This window comes from Peromyscus leucopus, chromosome 9 (assembly GCF_004664715.2).
Source record: "Peromyscus leucopus breed LL Stock chromosome 9, UCI_PerLeu_2.1, whole genome shotgun sequence".
NCBI lineage: Eukaryota > Metazoa > Chordata > Mammalia > Rodentia > Cricetidae > Peromyscus > Peromyscus leucopus.
Genome location: NC_051070.1, coordinates 25,026,960 through 25,050,297, shown reverse-complemented (window position 1 = coordinate 25,050,297; position 23,338 = coordinate 25,026,960).

The following is a 23,338-nucleotide window of genomic DNA, read 5'->3' as shown; positions in this document are numbered from 1 at the left end:
CAGGGACCAGGTGCTCAAACCCTGAGCCTATCGGAGACAGTCAAGCTACCACACCTCTCTGTATCCCCTCCCCCTTCCCTCTTGGCCTTTCTAATTTTCAAAACATTTACTTATTTTGATTAATTTATAGTTATTGTTATTTATTTTATTTTATTTTTTTTTTGATAGGTCTCTCTATTATGTAGTTCTGGCTGTCCTGGAACTACAAATGTTCCAGGCTAGCCTTGAAGTCACAGAGATCCACCTGCCTCTGCCTCCTGAGTACTGGAATTAAAGGCGTGTATTACCACTCCCAGCATAGTTACTTTAGTTTTTATTACATGCACATGTGGGTGCAAACACATGTGGGTGCGAATGCATGTGGGCATGAGTGCACTAGCTCCAACACACATGTATGTGGGTGTGAGTGTGTCATGGTACACTTGAGATCAGAGGACAACTAAGCAAGAATTGGCTCTTTTCTACCATATAGCTCCCCTAAATCCACCTCAGGTCACTAGGCTTGGTGGCATGTGCCTTTACCAACAGATACATCTCACCAGCCACAGTAGTAAATGGTTATTTTAATTAAAAAAAAAAAAGTAGGCCTCTGTAGTTAGGATTTTCTTTGGGCTGCCAGCTCACAAATAAAGACACAAAGACTTCTTATTAATTATAAAAGCTTGGCCATTAGCTTAGGCTGATCCCACTAGCTCGTATAACTTAAATTAACCCATGTATATTAGTCTACATTCTGCCACTTGGTGTTACCTCTCTTCCATCTTGCACCTCCTGTTTCCTCTCTCTGTCTTGCTGGTGGTTCCACCTTTCTTCTTCCCAGAGTCCTGTCTAACTTCTTCCTGCCTAGCTATTGGCCATTCAGCTTTTTATTAAACCAATCACAGTGATACATCTTCGCAGTGTAAAGAAACCTTCCACAGCAGGCCTCCATCTCTGCTTCCCTATTACCAGACATTGATTTATTATATTGTTTTCTATATATAATCATGTTTACCCTCTTGAACAATTATAAAACCTTCAAAATATTCACTGAGAAGCTAAAATTAAATTCCTAGCCCATAAATATTGAAAGTTCATAGCATGCTTTGTTTTCTGGATGGTATATATATGGTAGTGCCTTATCAAGAAAGTCATTATGTAGCAAACTTGTGGCAAGAAGGCCACTAAACACATGGAAGTGTGCTCCCCAACAGGGCTGAGACTGTTAGAATACATGCTTAGTCCATACAGAGTGTGGGCTCTGCTCTAAATGCTGTGACACTGTGTGGACCTTTCGAAGTACTGGTGTGGGTAGAAGAGATGCCAGGACAGTGGTTAAGAGCACTTGTTGCTCTTGCAGAGGACCTGGGTTCAGTTTCCAACACCTACACGGTGCTCAAACCTATTTGTAACTCCAGTTCCTAGAGATCCAATACTCTCTTCTGACCTTGGAGGGCACCAGGCATACAAGTGGGATGCAGACATGCATGCAGGCAAAACACCTGTACATATAAAGTAATTTTTTTTCTTTTTCTTTTTTTTTTTGCCAGCCTTAAAAATATTTTTTAAGGAAACTTATCTAGGGGCAGGGACTGTAGCTTAGTTGGCCGAGTGGTTTGAGAGTATGTCTGAAGCCCTGAGTTAGGTCACCAACACTGCCTATAACACAGATCTTGGCCAGTGGAAGCAGGAAGATCAGATGTTCAGGGTCATCCCCAGTCAGCCTGGTATACAAGAGATCCTGTTTCAAAAATTAATATAAAATCAAGCAATGAAACAAAAAGCTTATATAGCCTATTACCCCAGGAATCATGGAGGCAGAGTTTAGAAGACTAACAGAAGTCAGAGGCTCTCCTGGTCAGCATACAAAGTTCTAGGCCAGACAGAGCTACCTAGCAAAACCCTGTCTCAAAAGAAAAAAAAAAAAAAAAAAAAGAAAGAAAGGCTTATGTTGGGCAGATTGGTGGAGTTCAGGGACCCCCCTCAGGAGTTCAAGGACACTCTGAGGTACATAACAAGTTAGATTCCCACCTGTGTGTACACCCCTTCCCACACACACAGAAAAAAAAAAGAATCTCAGACAATAAAGGACTTCCACCAAATAATTGAAATATTTAGATAATTCCTATTACCTTTAATGACTAAAAGGCAAATTCTATGTTCATTGGATCAAACTCAGGAGAGAGAAGATTGTGTCTCCTCTGGTGGAGTCCTTGGGGTCAGAGTTAGGACTGGGATTGCTGAGTCAGATGAGCGGAGTGGGGGCCGTGTTTTCCGTGGCTCTTCTGCAGAATAATCCTCACAACGATGTATTCTAATTGATTGTAGAACAGGCCTAGAGATGTAGCTCATTGGAAGAGTGTGTGCTTTACAAGTACAGGACTCTTGACGGCTCTATCTCCTGCACCATGCACTCACTAGCAGGAAAAAAAGAGTCAGTTTCTGTGTTCAATCAGTTATGTAACCAAAAAAAGCAGAAAAATGTCTCTTATATAAGATCTTTAGTCATGGGTTTGTTATTAACTGTTGTTTCAGGAGGGAAAAGTGAAATAAAATTATGTGATTGTTGGAGCAAACATTTACACAAACAGGTAACCAGAGTTCTCTATATTAGTGTTTTTGCTTGTTTTGTTTTATTTTGAAGATAAGTTCTCTCTTATATAGCTCTGGCCAGCCTGGAACTTGCTATGTAGACCAGGCTGGCCTCCTGAGCACTGAGATTAAAGACATGTACTACCCTGCCTGACCATTTTAAATAATTCTGTGTGTACGTTGTTTTAGAGGATCAGAGGCCAATGGTTTGGGCAGAATGAAACAGAATTACAAATTGTTACACTTTCTTTGACATCATAGTTGGCATTAATTAATTTACACATATTAATATTTTTAATTGTGTATTAATATTAATTAAGTAAATTTTCTTCCAGGCAAGGTCTTATATAGTGAAGGCTAGCCTCAAACTCACTGTGTAAGCAAGGTCTTATGAGTGATAGCATTGTAAGGGTGGATAACATGTCTGCTTTTCTGATACTAGGGATCCAATCTGCTGCCTGAGCTACATCCCTAAGATAAAATTATTTATTTATTTGGATGCTGTGTGTGTGTGGGTGTGGGTGTGGGTGTGTTGGTGTGGTTTATGCACAAGTGTGTACACAGAATCCAGAGGAGGATGTCTGATACTCTGCCACTCTCCCCGTATTTCCTCAGCTATCTCCTCAGCTCCTATTTCATTTTTTGAGATAGGTTCTCATGTAGCCCAAGCAGGGCTCAAACCCATTTTGGAGCTGAGGATGACCTTGAACTCCTGACCCTCTTGGTTCCACCTATCAAGTGATGGAGTTGGAAGCTTGTACTACTCTACCAGATTTTTTATTTACAATTTCTTGCTTTATTATTTGTTGTTAGAATCTTAAATGGTCTTTTAATTTAAAAAAATCAAAATTAAAAAAAAAAAACTGGTACCAGATATTGAGGTAAAAGCTGAAAGATCAGAGAAGCAGAGCAAGCCACAGCCACCACCTATTACCTCACTAATTCTACAAATCCTCTGACTGAAAGCCTCTGAGTCCTCACCGGAAGGGTCTCAGTTGAACTCTTTAGTTCCTGTTTCCTCATGCCTTATAAAATACCTTTCTCTACCCAGCCATCACTTCCTGGAATTAAAGGCGTATGTGCTTCCCAGGACTTGGATTAAAGGTGTGTGTGTGTGCTGGGATTAAAGGCATATGTGCTTCCCAGCACTGGAAATAAAAAGTGGCACACGCCTTTAATCCCAGCACGTGGGAGGCAGAGGCAGGCAGACCTCTGTGAGTTTGAGGCCAGCCTGGTCTACAGAGCAAATTCCAGAACAGGCTCCAAAACTACACAGAAAAACCCTGTCTCAAAAAACCAAAAAAAAAAAAAAAAGGTATGTGCCACCACTGCCTGGCTCTGTTTCCAGTGTGGCCTTGAACTCACAGAGATCCAGACCGATCTCTGCCTCCCGAGGGATAGGATGAAGGATGTTTGCCACCACTGTCTGGCCCCTGTCTTATCTAGTGGCTGGCTCTGTCCTCTGATCCTCAAGCAAGCTTTATTAGGGTACACAGTAGATCACCACAATTAGATGTTTGGCTTGCATGTATGTCCTAGGTAGCACATGTGTGCAGTGCTCTCAGAGGCCAGAGAAGTGTTGGATTTTCTGAGACTGTGAGCTACCACGTGGTGTTGGAAACCGAAGCTGGGTACTTCAGAAGATTGGCCAGTGTTCTCAAGTGCTAAGCCATCAGTAGAGACCCTTATTTATTTTTTTGAAGATATATTTATTTTTATTTATGTATATAAGTATGTCTCTGCGTGTGTAGGTGCTGTGAAGGGGCCTGGTATCTTTGCAGAGGCCAGAAGACGGTGTCCCACTCGCAGGAACTGCAATGACAGGCAGTCGTGAACCATCTGAGTGCTGGACACTGAACCTGGGTCCCCTGCAAGAGCACCGAGTGCTCTCAACGGCTATCCCATCTCTTCAACACCTAAATTTGTTTGTTTTTTAAAGATTTATTTATTATTTTTTCTTTTGTTTTATCTTCTGAGACAGGGTCTCATTGTGTAGGTCTGTTTGTCTTGGAACTCGCTTTGTGGACCAGTCTGGCCTTGAACTCACAGAGACCTGCCTCCCTTCCCAATGCTGGGGTTAAAGGTGTGCATCACCATGCCTGACTAAGATTGATTTATTTCTGTTTTCTTGTGTTTGGCTGTTTTGCCGGCACGTATGCTGCAAACCATATTAGATGCCTTGAAACTGGAATTATAGAAGTCTGTTATTGCCTTGCGGGTGCTTACAATAAACCCCTGTTCTCTACAGAGGCTCTTTTTGTTTGGTTGTTTGGTTGGGTTTTTGTTTGTTTGTTTGTTTTGGAGACAGGGTTTCTTTGTGTAGTTTTGGTGCCTGTCCTGGATCTCGCTCTGTAGCCCAGGCTGACCTTGAACTCACAGAGATCTGCCTGGTTCTGCCTCCCACGTGCTGGGATTAAAGGCGTGCGCCACTACCGCCTGGCTGCAGCAAGTGCTCTTAACTACTGACTCATCTCTCCAGACCCTCTAAACTTATTTTTAAATGCCTGTTTTATTCCTTGACTACATTGCCCTACATTTTTTCTCTTTTATTTGCTTTTTGTCTATGGTTCCAAAATAGAATATGTGTTCTATGAAGGCTACATCCCCAGTGCTAAGGACATAAAAATATTTGTTTTTATTCCGCCCCCCAAAGTACCTGCAGTGCCTGGCACGAAACAGTTGCTTTCCCTCTTCTCTCCCTCCAAAACTTGTGAACAATGGTAGGATGAAAAGAATAAAAAATAGCAATTGCTTTCTGATATTTTCATACTGGATTTTTATTGGAAATGAATTTTTTTTTGTTCTAGACAGGGTTTCTCTGTGAAACAGTCCTAGCTATCCTGGAACTCACTCTGTAGACCAGGCTGGCCTCGAACTCACAGAGATCCACCTGCCTCTACCTCCCGAGTGCTGGGATTAAAGGCATGGGCCACCACCGCCCAGCTGGAAATGAATTTTAATAACTCATTAGATAAACCTTTCTTCCATGTTTCTGAGAAAGTAGGAAGGGCCATTTTTCTCTCTCCTCATTGACAGGTACACAAATACCTCTGTAACTTCACGTCTTGCTCCAAAGTCAAAACATTATTCTGCTGGGCATGGTGGCACCACCTTATACTCTCAGCTCTGGAGACAGAACCAGTGGGATTGCTGTAAGTTTGGGGCCAGTCTGGTCTATGTTTCAAGTTTCAGGCCAGCCAGGCCTACGGAGAAACACCTGCTCACAAAAGAAAACACCACCACCAAGTTTCTCATTTCCAAGTCCGGCCTTACTGAACCCGAGCACTGACTTTGTGCTCAGCTCCACATGGGGGTCAGCTCTTGCTCGTGTCCACACTGGAGCACAGGAAAAGGAGAGAGGCCAAGGGGACAGACCACCCCTCCAGTTCTCATTTACCCCTGAGAGCCAGGCCGCTGAAGGGTCTCATCATTAAGACAATTCTGCCCCAGCTAGCTGAGGGCGCTTTTTTCGTGTGTCTCACCCCTTTCTGTTCACGCTCCCTTGTCTCCCCAGCTTCGAAGAAAGGGCTGTCCTTCAGGGCCGCATCACGAGCCCAGGTTTGCTGCCTTTTCCTCCTCCTGGTGATCTGTTTGTTAAGTTTCATGTAAGGAACTGTGTCTGAAGAGTTCTCCAGCTTTCTGCCCATTTCTTTTTCCACAGAAGAACCCTCCAAGTGTGTATACATGTGTGCATATGTGCAGAGTGGATAGATCTGAGAGCAACTGGAGGTCCATATGATTGAAATGTATTGTTTTTATGCATGAAATTCTCCGCTGAATTAATTAAAATATTATATTAAAACCACGAAGTCCCATTTGTGCAGGCCTACAATTAATTCCAGCACTCGAAAAGTTAAGGCTGGCTGATTTTAAGTTCGAGGTCAGCTTCAGCTACGTGGTGGAACCTTGTCTCAAAATAAATAGCTAATGATGAAAGGATATGCTGGCTGTCCTTTAATGAGGGGAGGCTAAAATCCTTTTAGATTATGAATTAGCGTATAGAAAAATGTCTGCTATAAATCAAACAGTTAAGAGGAAGATGAATAGGAATCTTACACAACTTAAGTAAAACCTAGCTCTCTGAACAGATGAAGATAGATTTCTTCTGTATCCCAGAATCTAATCAACATTTATATATATAATTCAGCTATTATTTGGCTTAAAAGGGCTTATTGAGAAATGTTATCATTTTCACTATTTTCTACAGAGAAAATATTTTCCAGTTACAAATAACTCTGGACTTTAGAATTATACCAATTTTTATGCTTAAAAAAAAAAACAAACAGCCGGGCGTTGGTGGCTCACGCCTTTAATCCCAGCACTCGGGAGGCAGAGGCAGGCGGATCTCTGTGAGTTCGAGGCCAGCCTGGGCTACCAAGTGAGCTCCAGGAAAGGCGCAAAGCTACACAGAGAAACCCTGTCTCGAAAAACCAAAAAAAAAAAAAAAAAAAAAAAAAAAAAAAACAAACAAACAAAACATTTAAGTGGGGGAAGAAAAGGAAACATACAAGCTTAAGTTGTTTATCTAAGAAAATATTTTAAGGTCTAAAACGATATTCTTTGGATGGTAATACAAGTTATGATAGAAAGTGATTTAGGTAGAAAACTTTGGACTCATCAAGATAGGATAGATAATGGAGTCTTTTCTCTGAATTTGCCAAATACAAATAGACTAGACATTGTGAATATTAAAAAAAAACAAATATACAAATTTCATTTAAAGTTTATTATGAAAACATACTGTAAAAAATAGCTAAATAAACAAAACTGTGTGTGCAAAGTGGCTGCTAGAGTGCTCACCTAGCATGCAGAAAGGCTTCGGCACCATAGGGCACATAACTGTCACCCCTCCATTTCAGGAGGCCCAGCAGCCTGGGACACATTAGTTCTCTTCTCGATGATTAATTACTTTAAAATAATGTCAAAAGCTTATATAGCCTGCAATCCCAGTGCTTCGGAGGCAGAAGCAAGAAGACTGATGTAATTTTAAGGCAACTTGGTTTTATATCTCAAAATGAGAATGAGAAAGAGGAACGGAGGGAGAGAGGGAGAGAGGGAGAGAGGGAGGGGGAGGGAGGGAGGGAGGGAGGGAGGGAGGGAGGGAGAGAGAACACCAGCATATTCTATTCCATGGAAGTCCCTGCCGTTCCTGTTACATCTTACTCACCACCTTGTGACTAGGTAGATAAGTCTAGGACACTGGGGGCAGGGCAGGGAAGAGGATTAAGGCTCATCTGACCTTCACCCAAAACTATGTCCTCCAATTTAGCACTTTCTTCCGAAGTAAGGTGGTATTTAAAACTTGTTCTCTCTTATCTTCCTTATCTATGTATCAGACCCGGCTTCTTTGGAAGAGAGAGGAGTAAGGGGATGTACTGAGCCCCTCACGTGGCCATGATTGTAAATACTCTGCCTTTTTTTGTGTGGTAAATGAGATCTCTGTGTATCTTGGAATCTTGATATGTTGAAAAAATGTGTCCTTTACCTTTCCTGGCCCTGAGATTCCTCTCCAGTCCTTGTTCAAACAGAGAGAGCTTGCTTCCTTCTCCCAGAAGACTTCGAAGACTAATGTATTTGAGCAGAAAGTCCTTGTCACTTTGAAAGCTCAGGGGGTATTGGCAAGCTCCAACAGTGAAACTGTATATATTTTTAAGTTCCAAGTATTTTTCTGAACAAATAGGTGAAAGAAATGACTTCTCTACTTATTTCCCTTTTGTGTTTGTTCGGCTTTTGGGATAAGATCTCTCTCTCTCTCTCTCTCTCTCTCTCTCTCTCTCTCTCTCTCTCACACACACACACACACACACACACACACACACACACACACACACACACAAATTATTCTGATGTAACTTCACACTTTGCAAAAAGTTGGAAGAACCTCTAAAGCAATGCTTTTCCTTTGGCCTGATCCTCCGAACGTTAGCATCCCGTGGTGTTTTGGTTTCCTTGAGCCTGTAGTGAGCACTAATTTACAGATATCATTCCTATTTCTGCTAAAGGTTTTTACTTTCGCAATTTATTAGGCTTTTCATTTATTAGGTGGTTTTTTGTTTTTGTTTTGTTTTGTTTTGAGGGGAGGGCGGGGGCAGGTAAGCACGTCATGGTGAATTCGTGGACACCAGAGAACGACTCTAGATTCAGTTCTCTCTGTCCTTTACCTGGGTTCCAGGGATCTGACTAAGGTCATCAAGCTTGCATCAAGGGGTGGCAAATGCCCTTATCCCCCAAGGCATCTCACAAAAGCTGCTGCTGAAAGTTACAATAAACATTTCCTAAAAGGGACATTTTCTTACACAGGCACGTAGGTGGTTGACATCAGGAAATTAGCATTGGTACAATACTATTATCTAATCAAGATGTTCTTCAGATTTCACCCATTGTCCTATTGATGCCCTCTGTTGCCCAAGAGAACTCCAGATTATTCATGAAAGAGCCTGCCAAGTCTTCCAATCTCTTCTAATCTAGGACAGTTCCTCAGTCTTCCTTTATCTTCCATGGCTTGTTTTGCAGAGCTCAGATCAGCTATTTTGTAAACTTTCCCTCAGTCACATATCCCTTTGATCCCTCTCCTCCAGTGTTCACTCTGTCTCCTGGAGCTATGTGAATAAAGTCCTCCCCTTTTTATGCCTTCTTCTAGCCTACCTCTGCATAGAAGGGAGCACATGAGCACCCAGCCTTAGTTCTCCATCCTTGAAGAGGGATAATTATACCTACATCACAGGCTAGGAAGAAGATGAAAGCAAGCGGCATATTTAAAAAGAATTCACCCGATGCGTGGCAAGGTCACCCGTTTCTCATGTGCTTTGGTTTCTCAGTTCTTTATTACCAATGGGTCACACTTATATAAAAGGTGTAATTCCACGTGGCTCTAAAACCCGGGCTCTAGAACTCAGGAGACTAGGTTCAGTAGTTGGCAACACCATCAAACTGCTCACTACTGCTAACCCTGTGCTCAGTCAAAGCAGCTGAGACATTTCCTGCTGAACCCTTTACCCTTGTCAAGACTGTCGCCATCCTTATTATCGCCGCTTGTTCATCTGTCCCTGCTATATACAGGCTCCACTTGAGTTGTTTCAACCCATCTGCATCTCCGGGGCAGAGCAGTCAAGACACTAGACTTAAAAAGTAAGAGAGCTGGAACCAAATCCCAAATTGATTTTATAGAACAAAACAAAACAAAACAAAAAAACCACAAAAAACCTTTTCTCTCTTACTATGGTTCACTTCTGCTCATTGTTTTGGTGGTGGTGTTTGTTTTTTGAGACAGTTTCTCTGTGTAGCCCTGACTGTCCTGGAACTTGCTCTGTAGACCAGGCTGGCCTTGAACTCAGAGATTCACCTGCTTCTGCCTCTCAAGTGCTGGGATTAAAGGCATGTGCCACCCCCACCGCTCATTGTAGATCAGGCTGGCCCAGAACTCACAGAGATCCGCCTGCCTCTGCCTCTGGGATTAAAGGCATACACGGCCACATCAGGTGCCTGTCCTTGATTTTGTCATCCCACCAAACTAGCTTTTCTTTCTAGATAGAATTTTGTGTGAAGTGAGATATGGTGACAGGTACCTGTGATCCTGAGAGTGTGGGGTGGAATACGAGGATCAGAGACTCAAGGTCAACCTCTTCTTTTTGGTCCTGTTGAGGCCAAGCTGAGCTACATGAAACCCGCTCTCAGAAAAACAAACAGACAAACAGAAAACAAAATTAACTGACAAAATAATAAAATGAACTGTGTGATTTTTATTACAAAATAATAAAGTCCTCCTGTGTTTTCTTTCAGATCATGAATAAGAATAATAACAGAACCTCTTGTGAGAGAGAAAAATGTTGACGATTTCTTGTAGTTCAAACTCAATCAATCCCTGAGCATACTTTTCCAAATCACTATAAATAAACTTTATTGGCTTGTGGACTAATTCATCTGTTACCATCTTATCCACAAGAGGAACTGAAGACATTCCACCCCCTAATACCTCTGGCGTTCCCTGGGGCTACAAGTCTGAGTCCCATTGCGGAAAGGGGGGGGGGGAGGAAGAGCTTCTCTTAGCTCAGGCCAACTTGTGACTAGTGAACTGATGTTGATTGCTGGTGATTGCTGCCTTTCTTTTTACAAATGCACTCTTGAGGCTGGGAATTAGAGTGGGTGCCTAGCATGAGCAATTTCAGAGCCCAGGGTTCAATTCTCCATACCCCACACAAACAAAACCCAACTCTTTAACCATCTATTCTAGAAGCTCCCTACAGGTGGGCTCAATAAGGAGCAGTTTGCCCAATCTGCTCCCTTCCAGACAACATTCTTGAGCCTAACCTAAGGAAGTGTGTGCTTCTAAGATAGGTGTTTCCTCTAAAGGAGAAAGAAAATTAAACCTAGCATTTATTAACTGTTGTGGTCACTACATTATTTGACTTTTGCCACAATCTATGCAAAAAGATTCTCTCTGTCTTACAGATGAGAATATTGTGGTTTGGAAAAATTTAAACTTGAAGCAAATCATGGCCGAACAAACCTGTTGATTCCCGCTCCTGAAATAGGAAGATCGAGAGTTCAAGGCCAGCCGTGATCAAGGACAACATAGATTACATGAGGAAAAGGAAGGGGGCGGAGAGGGGCTGGAAAAGGAGATGTTCAAACTTAACAAAACAATACAAGTTCTCAGTGGTGAAACTTACAGTCTCAGAATGGTACTTTTCCCCCCCAAACTCCTTATGCTATAGTATTTTAGGCACTCTACTGTTCTTGACTGTTCATGAGTACCAAATGCATTGAGGAGAAAGCCAGTTGGCTTTTCCACCTAGCCAAGTGTGCACTGCCTGACCAGAAGGGAACATTCCCAGAGTGTTTTCAAAGCAAACCAGTTCCTCTACTAGCCTCAGGACAAGGTATTTCTCCTGTCAAGTGTTTGACATATGTACATACTGTTCCGTGAGTCTCATGGAGATTTAAAGAGCTTGGTCAAGGGAAAAAAAAATTTAACTCTCTTGAGCCACAAAATTTGCTTTACGATGCATATTTAGTATAGGCGATAAAAAGATACTAAAGGTTTTTGGTGGTGTATTTTTTTTTCCTTGATTGTTTTTGTTTCGTCTTCTTGGTTGTTTAGTGATCCAGTCAGGTTTAAAGATATGAATTCTTATTTAAATTCAGACATAATCATCTAGTGCTCTAGTAAATACAGAAGGCCTCCTCCTGTCCTGGGGTGTCATTGGGAGGCACTGTTAGGCTTGCTGAAAACTACAGGCAAAGCTCTAAAAGTTGTTAGGAATCTTCTCAGGGCCTTTTACCTAGAGAACTTCAAACTAAAGACAAATTCCGATTTTCCCTAGCCAACACCTATTGGTTTTCAGGTAATGTGTATGTTTGGGGTTTTGCCTTTCATTGTTTCCAACAATTGTCAAACAATCGGCTTTGGGTAAAGGACAGAGCTCTATGAAAAATATAAGCTGACCTCTCTCTTGCAACACTTTGGTTACTAAAAACTGCATTTGTTAAGTTTTCCCCTTCTAAAAAAAAAGCTGTTCCATAGCATAATGTTGGGAATGGACAGTACGCCTAGATTTGAGCCCTTTGGCGAACCATCTGATCATGGAGCCCCAAATTAGCCCACAGCCATAGCTGTTTATGTAGTCAAGGTGTATTTGTTCTGTTTGAAGATACTTCAAAAATAACAATTGTAAATGAGATTACTGCTTTGATCAGGGAACCTGAATCTTTTGTTTGACCATGAATAATTGGTCTTTGTAATGTTAATGCCTCTTTTAAGGAATGACTATCAGATCTGTAAATGCAACTTAATTACAGGCAAGAAGTCTCTGAGGGAATCTGTGACGGCATTTTATGGAAGGTCTTCTTTACTTTTCCTTTAAATCTAATTAGAGTAGAAAGATATTTTAGTGCAAGCAAAAAAAAAAAAAAAAAACTATAATTATTCCCATTGTCAGGCATGTTCATGGAGGTCAGGAGACATCATATTCAAGGATAGGATTCAAATCTTTAGATTGTTTGGCTTTTCTCATAACACAGGATGGTACAAGCCGGACCATCTGCTTGCTAACCTGTCTGCTTTAACTAGGCTGGCAGTTAGAAAGTCTGTCTTCCCAAGACTTCACATGGGAAGTTCCAGGTGAGAACCCATGATTTAAACAGTCATGGGTTCCCATCACTCGTCTTAAAAATCAAAACTAACTAAATAATCTGATCACAGTGTGTGGAATGATGGAAAGGTTTTGCAAACCCTCCTCTGTGGATTTGGAGTCAGCCTGCTGTTTTCGTTGTTTCTGTGAGATGGATGTGGGTACAGGTTAGAGAGATGTTGCTGAGGATGTGAGGAAACTGGCTTGCTACACAGCAGATAGAGCAATGTGAGATACGGGGAAGAGTTTCTTAACCACACCCGGGAGGTGGCATTTTATGAAATGTTGCGTGGGGAAGCCTGGGTGCAGAGTGAGGCCTCTTCTGAGAGGGCAACATTTCAGCTGGTCACATTTGGTCTTTTTCATCATCTGAAGTCCATCTTGGACACCAGTCAGCCATCTACTGGGTACTGCCCATTGCCTTTCACACTGGACAGCATTTTTCTCAATATTGTGTTCACATTTCAACTCACCATTCAAAAGCTCCCCCTAGGGAAAATGGGATCTCTGAGATTTAGATTTCAGCTCTACTGAATAGCCTCACCCACAGTCATTTCGTGTTTTTCTCCCTTTCCTAATTACAGCCGCAATTAGCTTTACAGCATGGCATTCATTCCAAGCAGCAGAGAAGAGAAGCAGTCACCGTGTTTACTTGAAGCTGGGAGAGTGTGTGCCTAGCTTTGTTCTCTCCCCAGCTTAATCTAAAAACTCTGCTAGGTGTCATCCCACACACTGGTGTGACTGATCCTGTCTCAAAAGCCCTCCCTCACGGAGTTAATTCAGTTGTCATGGAAAACCCTCTACATTCTATGAGATCAAGGCAAAAGTTGAAATGAGCCATTTTAGACTTAATAAAGGTGGCATATTTCATTTACATTTATTGAGAGGATAGAGTCTTTTTAAATATGAATGATTTTTAAAATCTGTTCATTTACTCTGTTAATGTCACAGAGGAAATCTCAAAACTGCTTTGGCTCGTCCTTGCCAATTAGGAGGGCAGAGGGGCCCGTTGTACATGGTTCTTTTGCAGTAACAGAGGAAAGCAAATTATGAAATGGACAAGTTAGTTACGTTTGAAAATAAACTGCATCTCACTCCGGGAAATTAGGTTCTGGGCAATTTTGCATTGCAACATGAACATGTCATTAGTTTTAATTTTCCACAACACAGATTTTAGGGTAATTTGCTTTCATTAGAATAAAGCAGTTTCTCCACTTCTGCAACATTATCGTTCCACAGCACTCCTCACCATTATAGGGCTTTAAAAAATGTTTTTAACCTCCGTTTCCCCCTTAATTTGTAAGAATAGCCTTGATTTTCCTAAAAATGTAAATATTATGGTAAAAGATCTTTGCATCCAGCATGAGGACGCCAGGCAAAGGGATCAAAGCCATCTTCCAGCCCAAGCATCCTAAGACCACGGAGGCAAACTAGACCTTCAAGGAGCAAAGCGTCCATATGTATTCCTCTGCTGTAAAATGCGGTTATTGTAGAGAGGGAGCAATGTTCAGTTACACATTAACCAGTAGGGTCATTTCTTGTAGCAAAGGCAAGGTCTACTGATCAAGTCATATTTCTTAGTAGACAGGAGGCTCAGGGAAGCTCAAGCAGGAAGCCACTGCATTATGGGATGTCCCGATCTGTCTAAGCCATCCACATGCTTAGCATGATTTGGACATCATCAAATGTGTATCTTCAGTTTTCAGGTAATTTACTGACTTTTTAGCTAATTCTCTGCTGACTCCGATGTGCATTCTATGTAGAATTAATCAGTTGTTCCATATTCACTATGAGATAGGGAAATTATTAAAAGAAAATGAATGGCATAGTCACTTGTGTTACAAAAGTGTCTATAAACCAGGTTCCCAGCATGTCCTGTGGTTTCTTTTCAAACTTAAATAACTTTTCTATGTACCCTTATCTCCTGGGTACTTCCTGTAAGCTTCATGTATTATGCAATCGAGCCCATAAATATAGGTAGAAGTTAACTTGAATGGCTCCAGTGGACTTAAGCACACACATGGAGTTAAAGCTTTATTACCATTTCTGCCATAAACCTCTCCCTTTTCTTTAAGAGATTGACCAAGCCATCATAAAAATGTGTTATTGCCTGTAGCTTTGCGAAACATGAGCTTCTAAGAAGTGACTTGCCTCCTTAAACATACTGGACTTTGGCTCGGAGTCGCAACACAGTACGTGAACATGCTGTTTGTTACACGTCAGGATGGTGTGTGCTTGGATACTGTGAGTTACAGGGTTGAGACAGCAGCTCTGTTAATTAACCCCACACCCCCACACCCCCACACCCCCCACACACACCCCCACACCCCACACCCCCCCACACCCCAGTTTTTGTTGTTTTATTTTTATTTCTTAAACTTATTTTTGAGTCAGGGTCCCATGTAGCCTGGACTGGTCTTGAACTGGATTCGTAGCTAAAGATGACCTTGACCTATGACCCTCCTGCAGCCACCTCCCGAGTGCTGGGTTTGGCGGCATGCACCACCTGGCACCTGCCTCCTGTTCTTCTTTCTAAAAATCATTCTGGAAAACGGACACAGCTCCGTTGATGACGTGTGCCTGGAGGCAGACACAAAACTGTTTGAAACACTTCACTAAGTAAACAAGGAAACGGAAAACAGGTTGTTTGGGGGCTGACTAGCTGGCTCCGTCGGTGAAGGTGCTGGCCACTAAGCCTGAAGGCCTGGTTTCCGTCTCTGAGGTCCATGTGGTGGAAGGACTCGCACAAGTTGTTCTCTGACGCGCGCGGGCGCGCGCACACACACACACACACACACACACACACACACACACACGCACACACACACACACACTCCTCTACATAAATAAATAAATAAATGTAATGATAACTGGATAACTGAAACTTGCCGGGTCTGGTGGTAAAAATAGCAAGACTCTATTTTGAAGTTCTAAATAGTGTACAGAACTCACTGCTCCTCACTGGGGGTTTCTAATGTTAACAGATACATAACTGTCATGCAACAATTCAAACCCGGAAAATAGGATGCTATAGTTTTATCTAAACCCTGACCTCACTTGAGGTTTCCAATTGGTTTGCCAATGGACTTTGTCTGGCCCTGGGCCCGATGCAGGGTCCCACACTGTGCTTTACCACAAGACTTTCTAACCAAAGCAATTCTTTCATCTACTTTTGCCCTTTTTGTTTGGTTGGTTGGTTGGCTGGTTTCTTGAGACAGGGCTTCTCTGTGTAGCCCTGGCTATCCTGGAACCTGCTCTGTAGACCAGGTTGGCCTCTAACTCACAGAGACCCGCCTGCCTCTGCCTCCTGAGTGCTGGGATTAAAAACGTGCACCACCACCACCACCCAGCTTACTTTTGCCTTTTTTAACTTGGTATTTTGGAGGGTCTGTGGTGACTTATAGTATCTTACAGAAATATACCTCCAATAGGGGCTGCAGAGGTGGCTCAGGACTTAGGAGCACTGGTTGCTCTTCTAGAGGACCCAGGTTCAATTCCAACCACCTACATGGAAGCTCACAACTGTCTGCAACTCCAGTTCCAGGGGACCCAAAGTGCTCTTACGACCTCCATGTGTACCAGGCATGAGCATGGTGCACAGACATACATGTAGGCAAAACACTCATACACATAAAAAAGGAAAGAGAAAGACATACACCTGCATCGGTGTGTATGTCTCATTTTTTCCTCACGATTTGACTGAGATTGTTTATTGAGATTCATTTTTATTATTAATGATGTATATGGTTGGTTTGTATGTCAGAGGGTATGTGTGTGCAAATGAGTACAGTTACCCTTGGAGTGCAGAAAGGGTGTCGGGTCCCCTGATTGGGAGTTGCCATGGTTGTGAGCCACCTGGCATGAATGCTAGGAACCCAATTAGAGTCCTTTGCAGGCGCTCTGCACCCCTTAATCACTGAGCTTCTTAAGCTGCCCCTCTGCTCTCAGATGACACATACACTTTTTTCCATTTATTTGTGTGTGTGTGTGTATGTGTGTCCGTCCGTCCATGCACCCATGTGGAGGTCAGAAGTGAGTTTTGAGACTGAACTCAAGTCATGAGGCTTGGTAGCCAGTGTCTCTACCCACGGAGGCATCTCATCAGCCTGAGGTTATACATTTGTTGTTATATCACGAAGGGACACTTCATTTATCTCAGGAGCTATATGATGATGTTCATGTTTTGTTTTGTGGTGTTCACCTTATCACTTGGCTAAAGTGATGCCTGCTATGGTTTTTCACTGAAAATTGTTTTTTTCCCTTTGCAGTGAATGGGCCTTGTAGGGGACATGTTGAGTCTGGGGGCTCAGTCAGCTTTGATTTTAGGTGTATGACTGTTTTCCAACCCAAGCCAGGAGAGTTCACCATTGACTTGTAAAATGCTTTCTTGGAGAGAAGTAGTTGGTCTAAGACTGGATGTGTTTCTAAGTTCCTCCATGTTGTAGTTTGGCTTCTAAGGCTCCAACAAAGTTTCTGTGTAGAAGGTTTGCTCCCTGGCTTCCAGCGCTCTCTAGACTGGGATTAAAACTTGGGGGAGTGGGCCATGGAACAGTAGGTCATTGGGGTCCTGGGGGAGTGGGACATCGAGCAATAGGTCAATGGGGTCCTACCCTTGAAGGGTATAGGGAGACCCCAGCCTCTCCCTCTCTCTTTCTGCTGCCCTAACTGGAGCGGACGTCTCTAATACATATTCTCTACTACTCTATGTTCGGCCTCACCATAGGCCCAGGAGCACTGGGGTGAAGCATGGGCTGAACCCTCTTTTGGGGTCAGAGGGGAGGATGTTGAGACTAGGTCTTTCTTTGTAGCCCTGGCTGACCTGAATCCATGGTGATCGGTGATCCTCTTGTCTCTGCCCCAGAGTGCTGGCCATTCAGGACTGTGCCACCATGCCTGGCTTGGAAATCTCTAAACCGTGAGCCAAACCGAACCATTTCTGGTTGTGATCTGTTGATCTTAGGTTTTTTGGCTCCAGTCCACAGCCGTTTTAATTTGCATCTCTCTAGTGTGAGGGAAGCTGGGGAGAGTCTCATGTTTATTGATCACTTGCCCGTCTTTCTTAAGTGAATCACCGTTCTCTCCCTTCCTCTTCTTTCCCCCCTGCTCCTTCTCCTCCCCTCTTTTTAAGATGGGGATTTTTGTTACTTTTCACATGAACGTGTAATAACTGTGCATTCTCCTTTATCTCCTTATTGTGCTGGTTGTGACACTCAAGGCTTCATACACACCAGTCAGGTGCTCCATTGACCTTACCCCCTTCTTTTTTTAAACCGGGTCTCACTGGATGGCCTGGAACTCACAGAGATCCACCTGCCTCTGCCTCCCAAGGCTGGATTTAAAAACCTGTGCCACCATGCTCCGATAGATTATTTTAAGACTTTGTGTGAGAGTGTGTGTGTGTGTGTGTGTGTGTGTGTGTATGTGTGTGTTTCTCATAGGATAACTTCTGAGAGTCCGTCCTGTCCCAAGGAATTGAACTCGCGTCTCCAGGCTTGTTTGGCAAACACTTTTACCAGGTGAGTCATCTGAGTGACCCCTCTATTGAGTTTGAAATGCCCCTGAGGTTGACCTTAGTGCATCCAGTCTTTACACAGCATGGACAAGTCAGGAGTGGATAACTGCTCTCGGCAGTTTTCAGCCTGTGTTTCCGCCTAAGCCACTCCAGTTTCCTGAGTGGGTCCCCATTCAACTGTCCTATGTGCTGTTCTGTTTACAGAGGTTTGTGTTCTCCTCAAGGCCCATACAAGTATCCAAGTCCAGTCTTCCCTCATCATGCATAGCTTGCCTCATGGCAGTTACTTTGTATTCTGAGTGTGTGTGTGTGTGTGTGTGTGTGTGTGTGTGTGTGTGTGTGATGCTGTAACTTCAGTGAGACCAGACACTGTTTCTGGAGGAGCCTTGCTGTACTATTGAAAATGACTTCTTCACAGGGGAATATGTAATCCTCCTTGTAGATGAATTTCTAAATGGTCTTATACCTTATCTCACCAACTCTGCAGATTCCAAATGTGCCGACTTCCTGTCTTTATTGCCTTGCTGTTCTGCCCTCTCATTGGCCCAGCTACCTCACTTCCTTGTCACTGTCTGTAAAGACCTCCAGGTCTCTATGGTTGGTACTGGGATTAAAGGCGTGTGTTACCATGCTTGGCTCTGTTCCCTAGTATGGCCTTGAACACACAGAGACCCTGCCTGCCTGACTTGTTTACTTAAAATGGCTGGCCTTTCCCCCTGATCTCCAGGCAAGCTTTATTAAAGCACAAATAAAATCTCACCACATTTCAGCACACATAAAATATCCCCACACCTCCTTCTCTCAGTCTATAGACAGTGTTGCAGATTCTTCCCATTGCTTTTCTTTTTCTTTCTTTTTTTTTTTTTTTCGAGACAGGGTTTCTCTGTGTAGCTTTGTGCCTTTCCTGGAACTCACTTGGTATCCCAGGCTGGCCTCGAACTCACAGAGATCCGCCTGGCTCCCTATTGTGTTTCTTCAGTCATCTTTGTGCACCTGTTTTTTGTTGACTGATGTCATTAGCCCCTCAACGAATTGTGTCTGGAGTTCTCATTTTCAATGATAAAGCTTTGATCGCGGTTAATGATTTAGTTGTTTGGGAAAGGCATCATGGCTCATGCTCAAAATCCCAACCATCTGGAAGCTGAGGCAGGAGGACTACTACAAGTTACAGACCAGTCTGTACACAGGGGGAGACTCTGTCTTTTTTTTTTTTTTTTTTTAAGATTTATTTATTTATTTATTTATTATGAACACAGAAGAGGGTGCCAGATCTCATTTCAGATGGTTGTGAGCCACCATGTGGGTGCTGGGAATTGAACTCAGGACCTCTGGAAGAGCAGTCGGTGCTCTTAACCTCTGAGCCATCTCTCCAGCCCGAGACCCTGTCTTTTACAAAAAGGAATAAATCATATTTTCTGAACATTCTTGAGTGGCGCAAGGGTGATTTTTACCTTTTTAAGTCGGAAAGGCCACTAAAGCCCAGCTTGCCTCTTGGGGTGTGCTTGAGGTGAGTCCTTGGTTTGGCCTCTCTAACACAATCACCAAGTTGAGTCGTAATGGAAGAACTCTGGCTCTACCCTTTTTCACAATTACAGTGTTAAACCTAATGAAGACTACATTAAGTCTGGAGATAGTGCAATCTATACTTTGCAAGTTCAAGCACAGTCTAGATTACGAGTAGTGAGCTTCAAGCCAGGTCAGGCTACATGGGAGACCCTGCCTCAAATATTTCCTAACTTTTAAAAGACAAGACTGCCACAATGTCCCTTCTGACATTTGATTTAACTGTGTGTGTGTGTGTGTGTGTGTACAGACACATGTGTACACGTGCTCTTTATTCAGACATGCATGGCAGAGACAGAGCTGGGAGATGACTACATCTGTAAATATAGCAAGCATAGATTCATTAATGTGCTGCTTCTGCCTGGGATCCCTCAGACAGCAGCACTTGTACAATAGAGAAACAAAGGAAGGGTCTGGACCGCTTGAGGAAAACGATGCCTTTTAGCAGAGACTCAACTGCTTTTGGGGGTTGCTGATGGTTCTCTTCAACTGAACTGTGATGAATATAAATCTGTGATGTCTAATCCCAGACGGCAGGATCTGATGTTTGAAATAAATCAGTCTTTCTTACTTTTTACTTTTTGTTCTTTTCTTTTTGATTCAAAATTATTTCAAGCCTATGAAAAAAATTTCAAGACTATTATTAAAATTCTGTCATGTACCTGTCTTCCAAATTCACCAATTAATACCAATTTGCCTCAGTGACTCTATTTCCTTGTTCCAGTCCATATAATGAACACACACACACACACACACACACACACACACACACACACACTCCTACTTAATTTATAAATTAGTTGCAGATTCCATACCCTTTACCTATAAATATTTAAGGGTTAAGGGTTATATCCTTAAAATAGAGGAATATTCTTTTTACATATTCAGTTGCATTATCAAGTTCAAACACATAGGACTGCAGCAGTATATATTATACTTACATTTTTATTTCTACCCCAGTAATAATTTTTGACCCCCTTCCATCTAAATGAAACTCAGGACTGACCATTCCTTTAAAAGGGGACATTCTGTAGATAAGCTCTATCTTTTACCACATTACATATCAGTGGGTGTGTACACGCTCATGTGAACGTGGTGCACTTGTGTGTACGTGCCTGGAGGCCAGGTGTTTCCCTCTTCATTGTTTCTTTTTCTTTTTCTTTTTTTTCCTTTTCTTTTTTCTTTTCTTTTTTTTTGAAGCAGAGTCTCTCCCTGAATATGAGGCTCACTGGTTCGGCAAGACTAGTTAGTGCCCTCAGCCTAGCTTTTCACTTTACCACTGTGTACGTGTGTGTATTCCAGTGTGTTTGTGTGTGGGAGGGACACAATGTGGATGTGTATGCCAAAGCCAAAGGCTGGCCTTACTCTCCCCCTTACATGTTGGGGGAAGGTGGCTAGCTGAGCATGCTCTTCACTGTTCTGTCATCTGGCCAGCTTACTTGTCCTGATAATTCTGTCCACCTTTGGAGTCTGGAATTACGAGTGACCCGCCACACCCTCCCAGCTTACACTTGGGCTTGGAGGACCTGAACGCCAGTCCTGACACGGGGACAGCAAGCGCTTTCTTTCCCCAGTAGGGGGCACCGCTCTCGCCCCGGACAGGCCATGCTTTTTACATAGATTCCAGGGACCCAACTCAGGTCCTCATGCGTGTGTGTGTGTGTGTGTGTGTGTGTGTGTGTGTGTGTGTGTGTGTGACTTTACCAACCACACTGTCTCCCCAGCCTCATGTTAACGTTCTTTTTTTGTTTGTTTGTTTTTTCGAGACAGGGTTTCTCTGTGTAGCTTTGCGCCTTTCCTGGCTCTCACTCTGTAGACCAGGCTGGCCTCAAACTCACAGAGAGATCTGCCTGCCTCTGCCTCCCAAGTGCTGGGATTAAAGGCGTGTGCCGCCACCACCCAGCTTTCAATTGAATTTTTAAAATTAAACTAATATTAAGTACTGGGAAAGAGAACAGGGTCTTAGAAGACAGTGAGTCTTTCAGGATTTCACACAACACCTCTTTAAAGATTAGCTCCAGCCGGGCGTTGGTGGCGCACGCCTTTAATCCCAGCACTCGGGAGGCAGAGCCAGGCGGATCTCTGTGAGTTCGAGGCCAGCCTGGGCTACCAAGTGAGCTCCAGGAAAGGCGCAAAGCTACACAGAGAAACCCTGTCTCGAAAAAACCAAAAAAAAAAAAAAAAAAAAAAAAAAAAAAGATTAGCTCCACTCTACCTAGCTCTAGGAGCTAAGCATTTTGTCAAAACCCTGATTGGTGTCTTTGGGAGACATGGGCTCTCACATGGCCAGCTCTGGTTCAAAATGATGGTGTAACTAAGGAAATCTCTGAGTTCGAGGCCAGGCTGGTCTACAAAGTGAGTTCCAGAAGAGCCAAGGCTACCTAGAGAGAGAAAAACCCTGTCTTGAAAAACAAACAAAACAGTCTAGCTGAGTGGCCACAGGTGGAACTCCCTTTGTAATCCAGTGTAATCCAGATGCCTTGCATTCACCATCCTCCTGCCTCAGCCTCTCAAGTAGTGGAATGGTAGATATGTGCTCTTTTGAGTGGCTTCAAAATCTATTACTTAGTGCCTTTTCCCCCCACCTCAGTGGGTATATGTTTATAAAACCTCTGTTTTCTTCCTGTCAAGATTTTCCCCTTTTCCTTTCCTTTTCCTAAAAAATATTTTTTATTATTATTTCAAATTACGTGTGTCACATGTCTGTGGAGATCAGAGGCATTCAGTTCCCTGGAGATGGCGTTCCAGGTGGTGGTGCTAACCTGGGTGCTTGGAGCCAAACTCCGGTCTTCTGCGAGAGCAGTAGATGCTCTTAAGTATGGAGTCACCTCTCCACCCTGTTTTGCTTTGTTGAGACAATCTTCCTGTGTAGCAAAGGCCAACCTTAAACTCCAAATCTCCTGCCTCAGCCTAGTAAATGATGTGATTAGTGGCATGCCCACCAAAACCTGATTTTATATGTATTTTATATATATATGTGTGTGTGTGTGTGTGCTTATATGTGATATATGTGTGTATGTGTGTTACTGTCCTATTGTTGGATATCTAAATTATTTCCAACACTATATACAAGTATATGTGTATAGTATATATCTTCTAGATGCACCATTATCTATCATTGTTTTAGATGGGGGAGGGGTCTTGCTATGTCACTCTGCATGAGCTCAGGTTGACCTTGAATTTTCACCTATTCTCCCGGCGCTGCCTCTGGGTGCTGGATCTGCATCCGGATGCCCCCCAGGCCTGGCTTATCTTCTTCAGGCCATTCGTTCTTTTTTTTTTTTTTTGCCTTCTTCATACATGTAGATAAACGGTCCTCCCCCACAGTTGTCCACACCTCCGTGACCACAGCAGCGCGTGGCGTCGTGGCACTGGGAGTCCAGCACTGTTTTTACCCATTTCACCTGCGGATCGACGTCTGTTCGGATGTTTGTTGCCTGTGACCGGTGCACAGAGCCGGGAGCACCCCCACCCCCAGGCTGCACCCCCAGCCTGCTGCCATTACCGCTTTTGTCATAGCAAGGCTGGCAGCTGGCTCATTGTGATGCTGATGAGGTAGCAC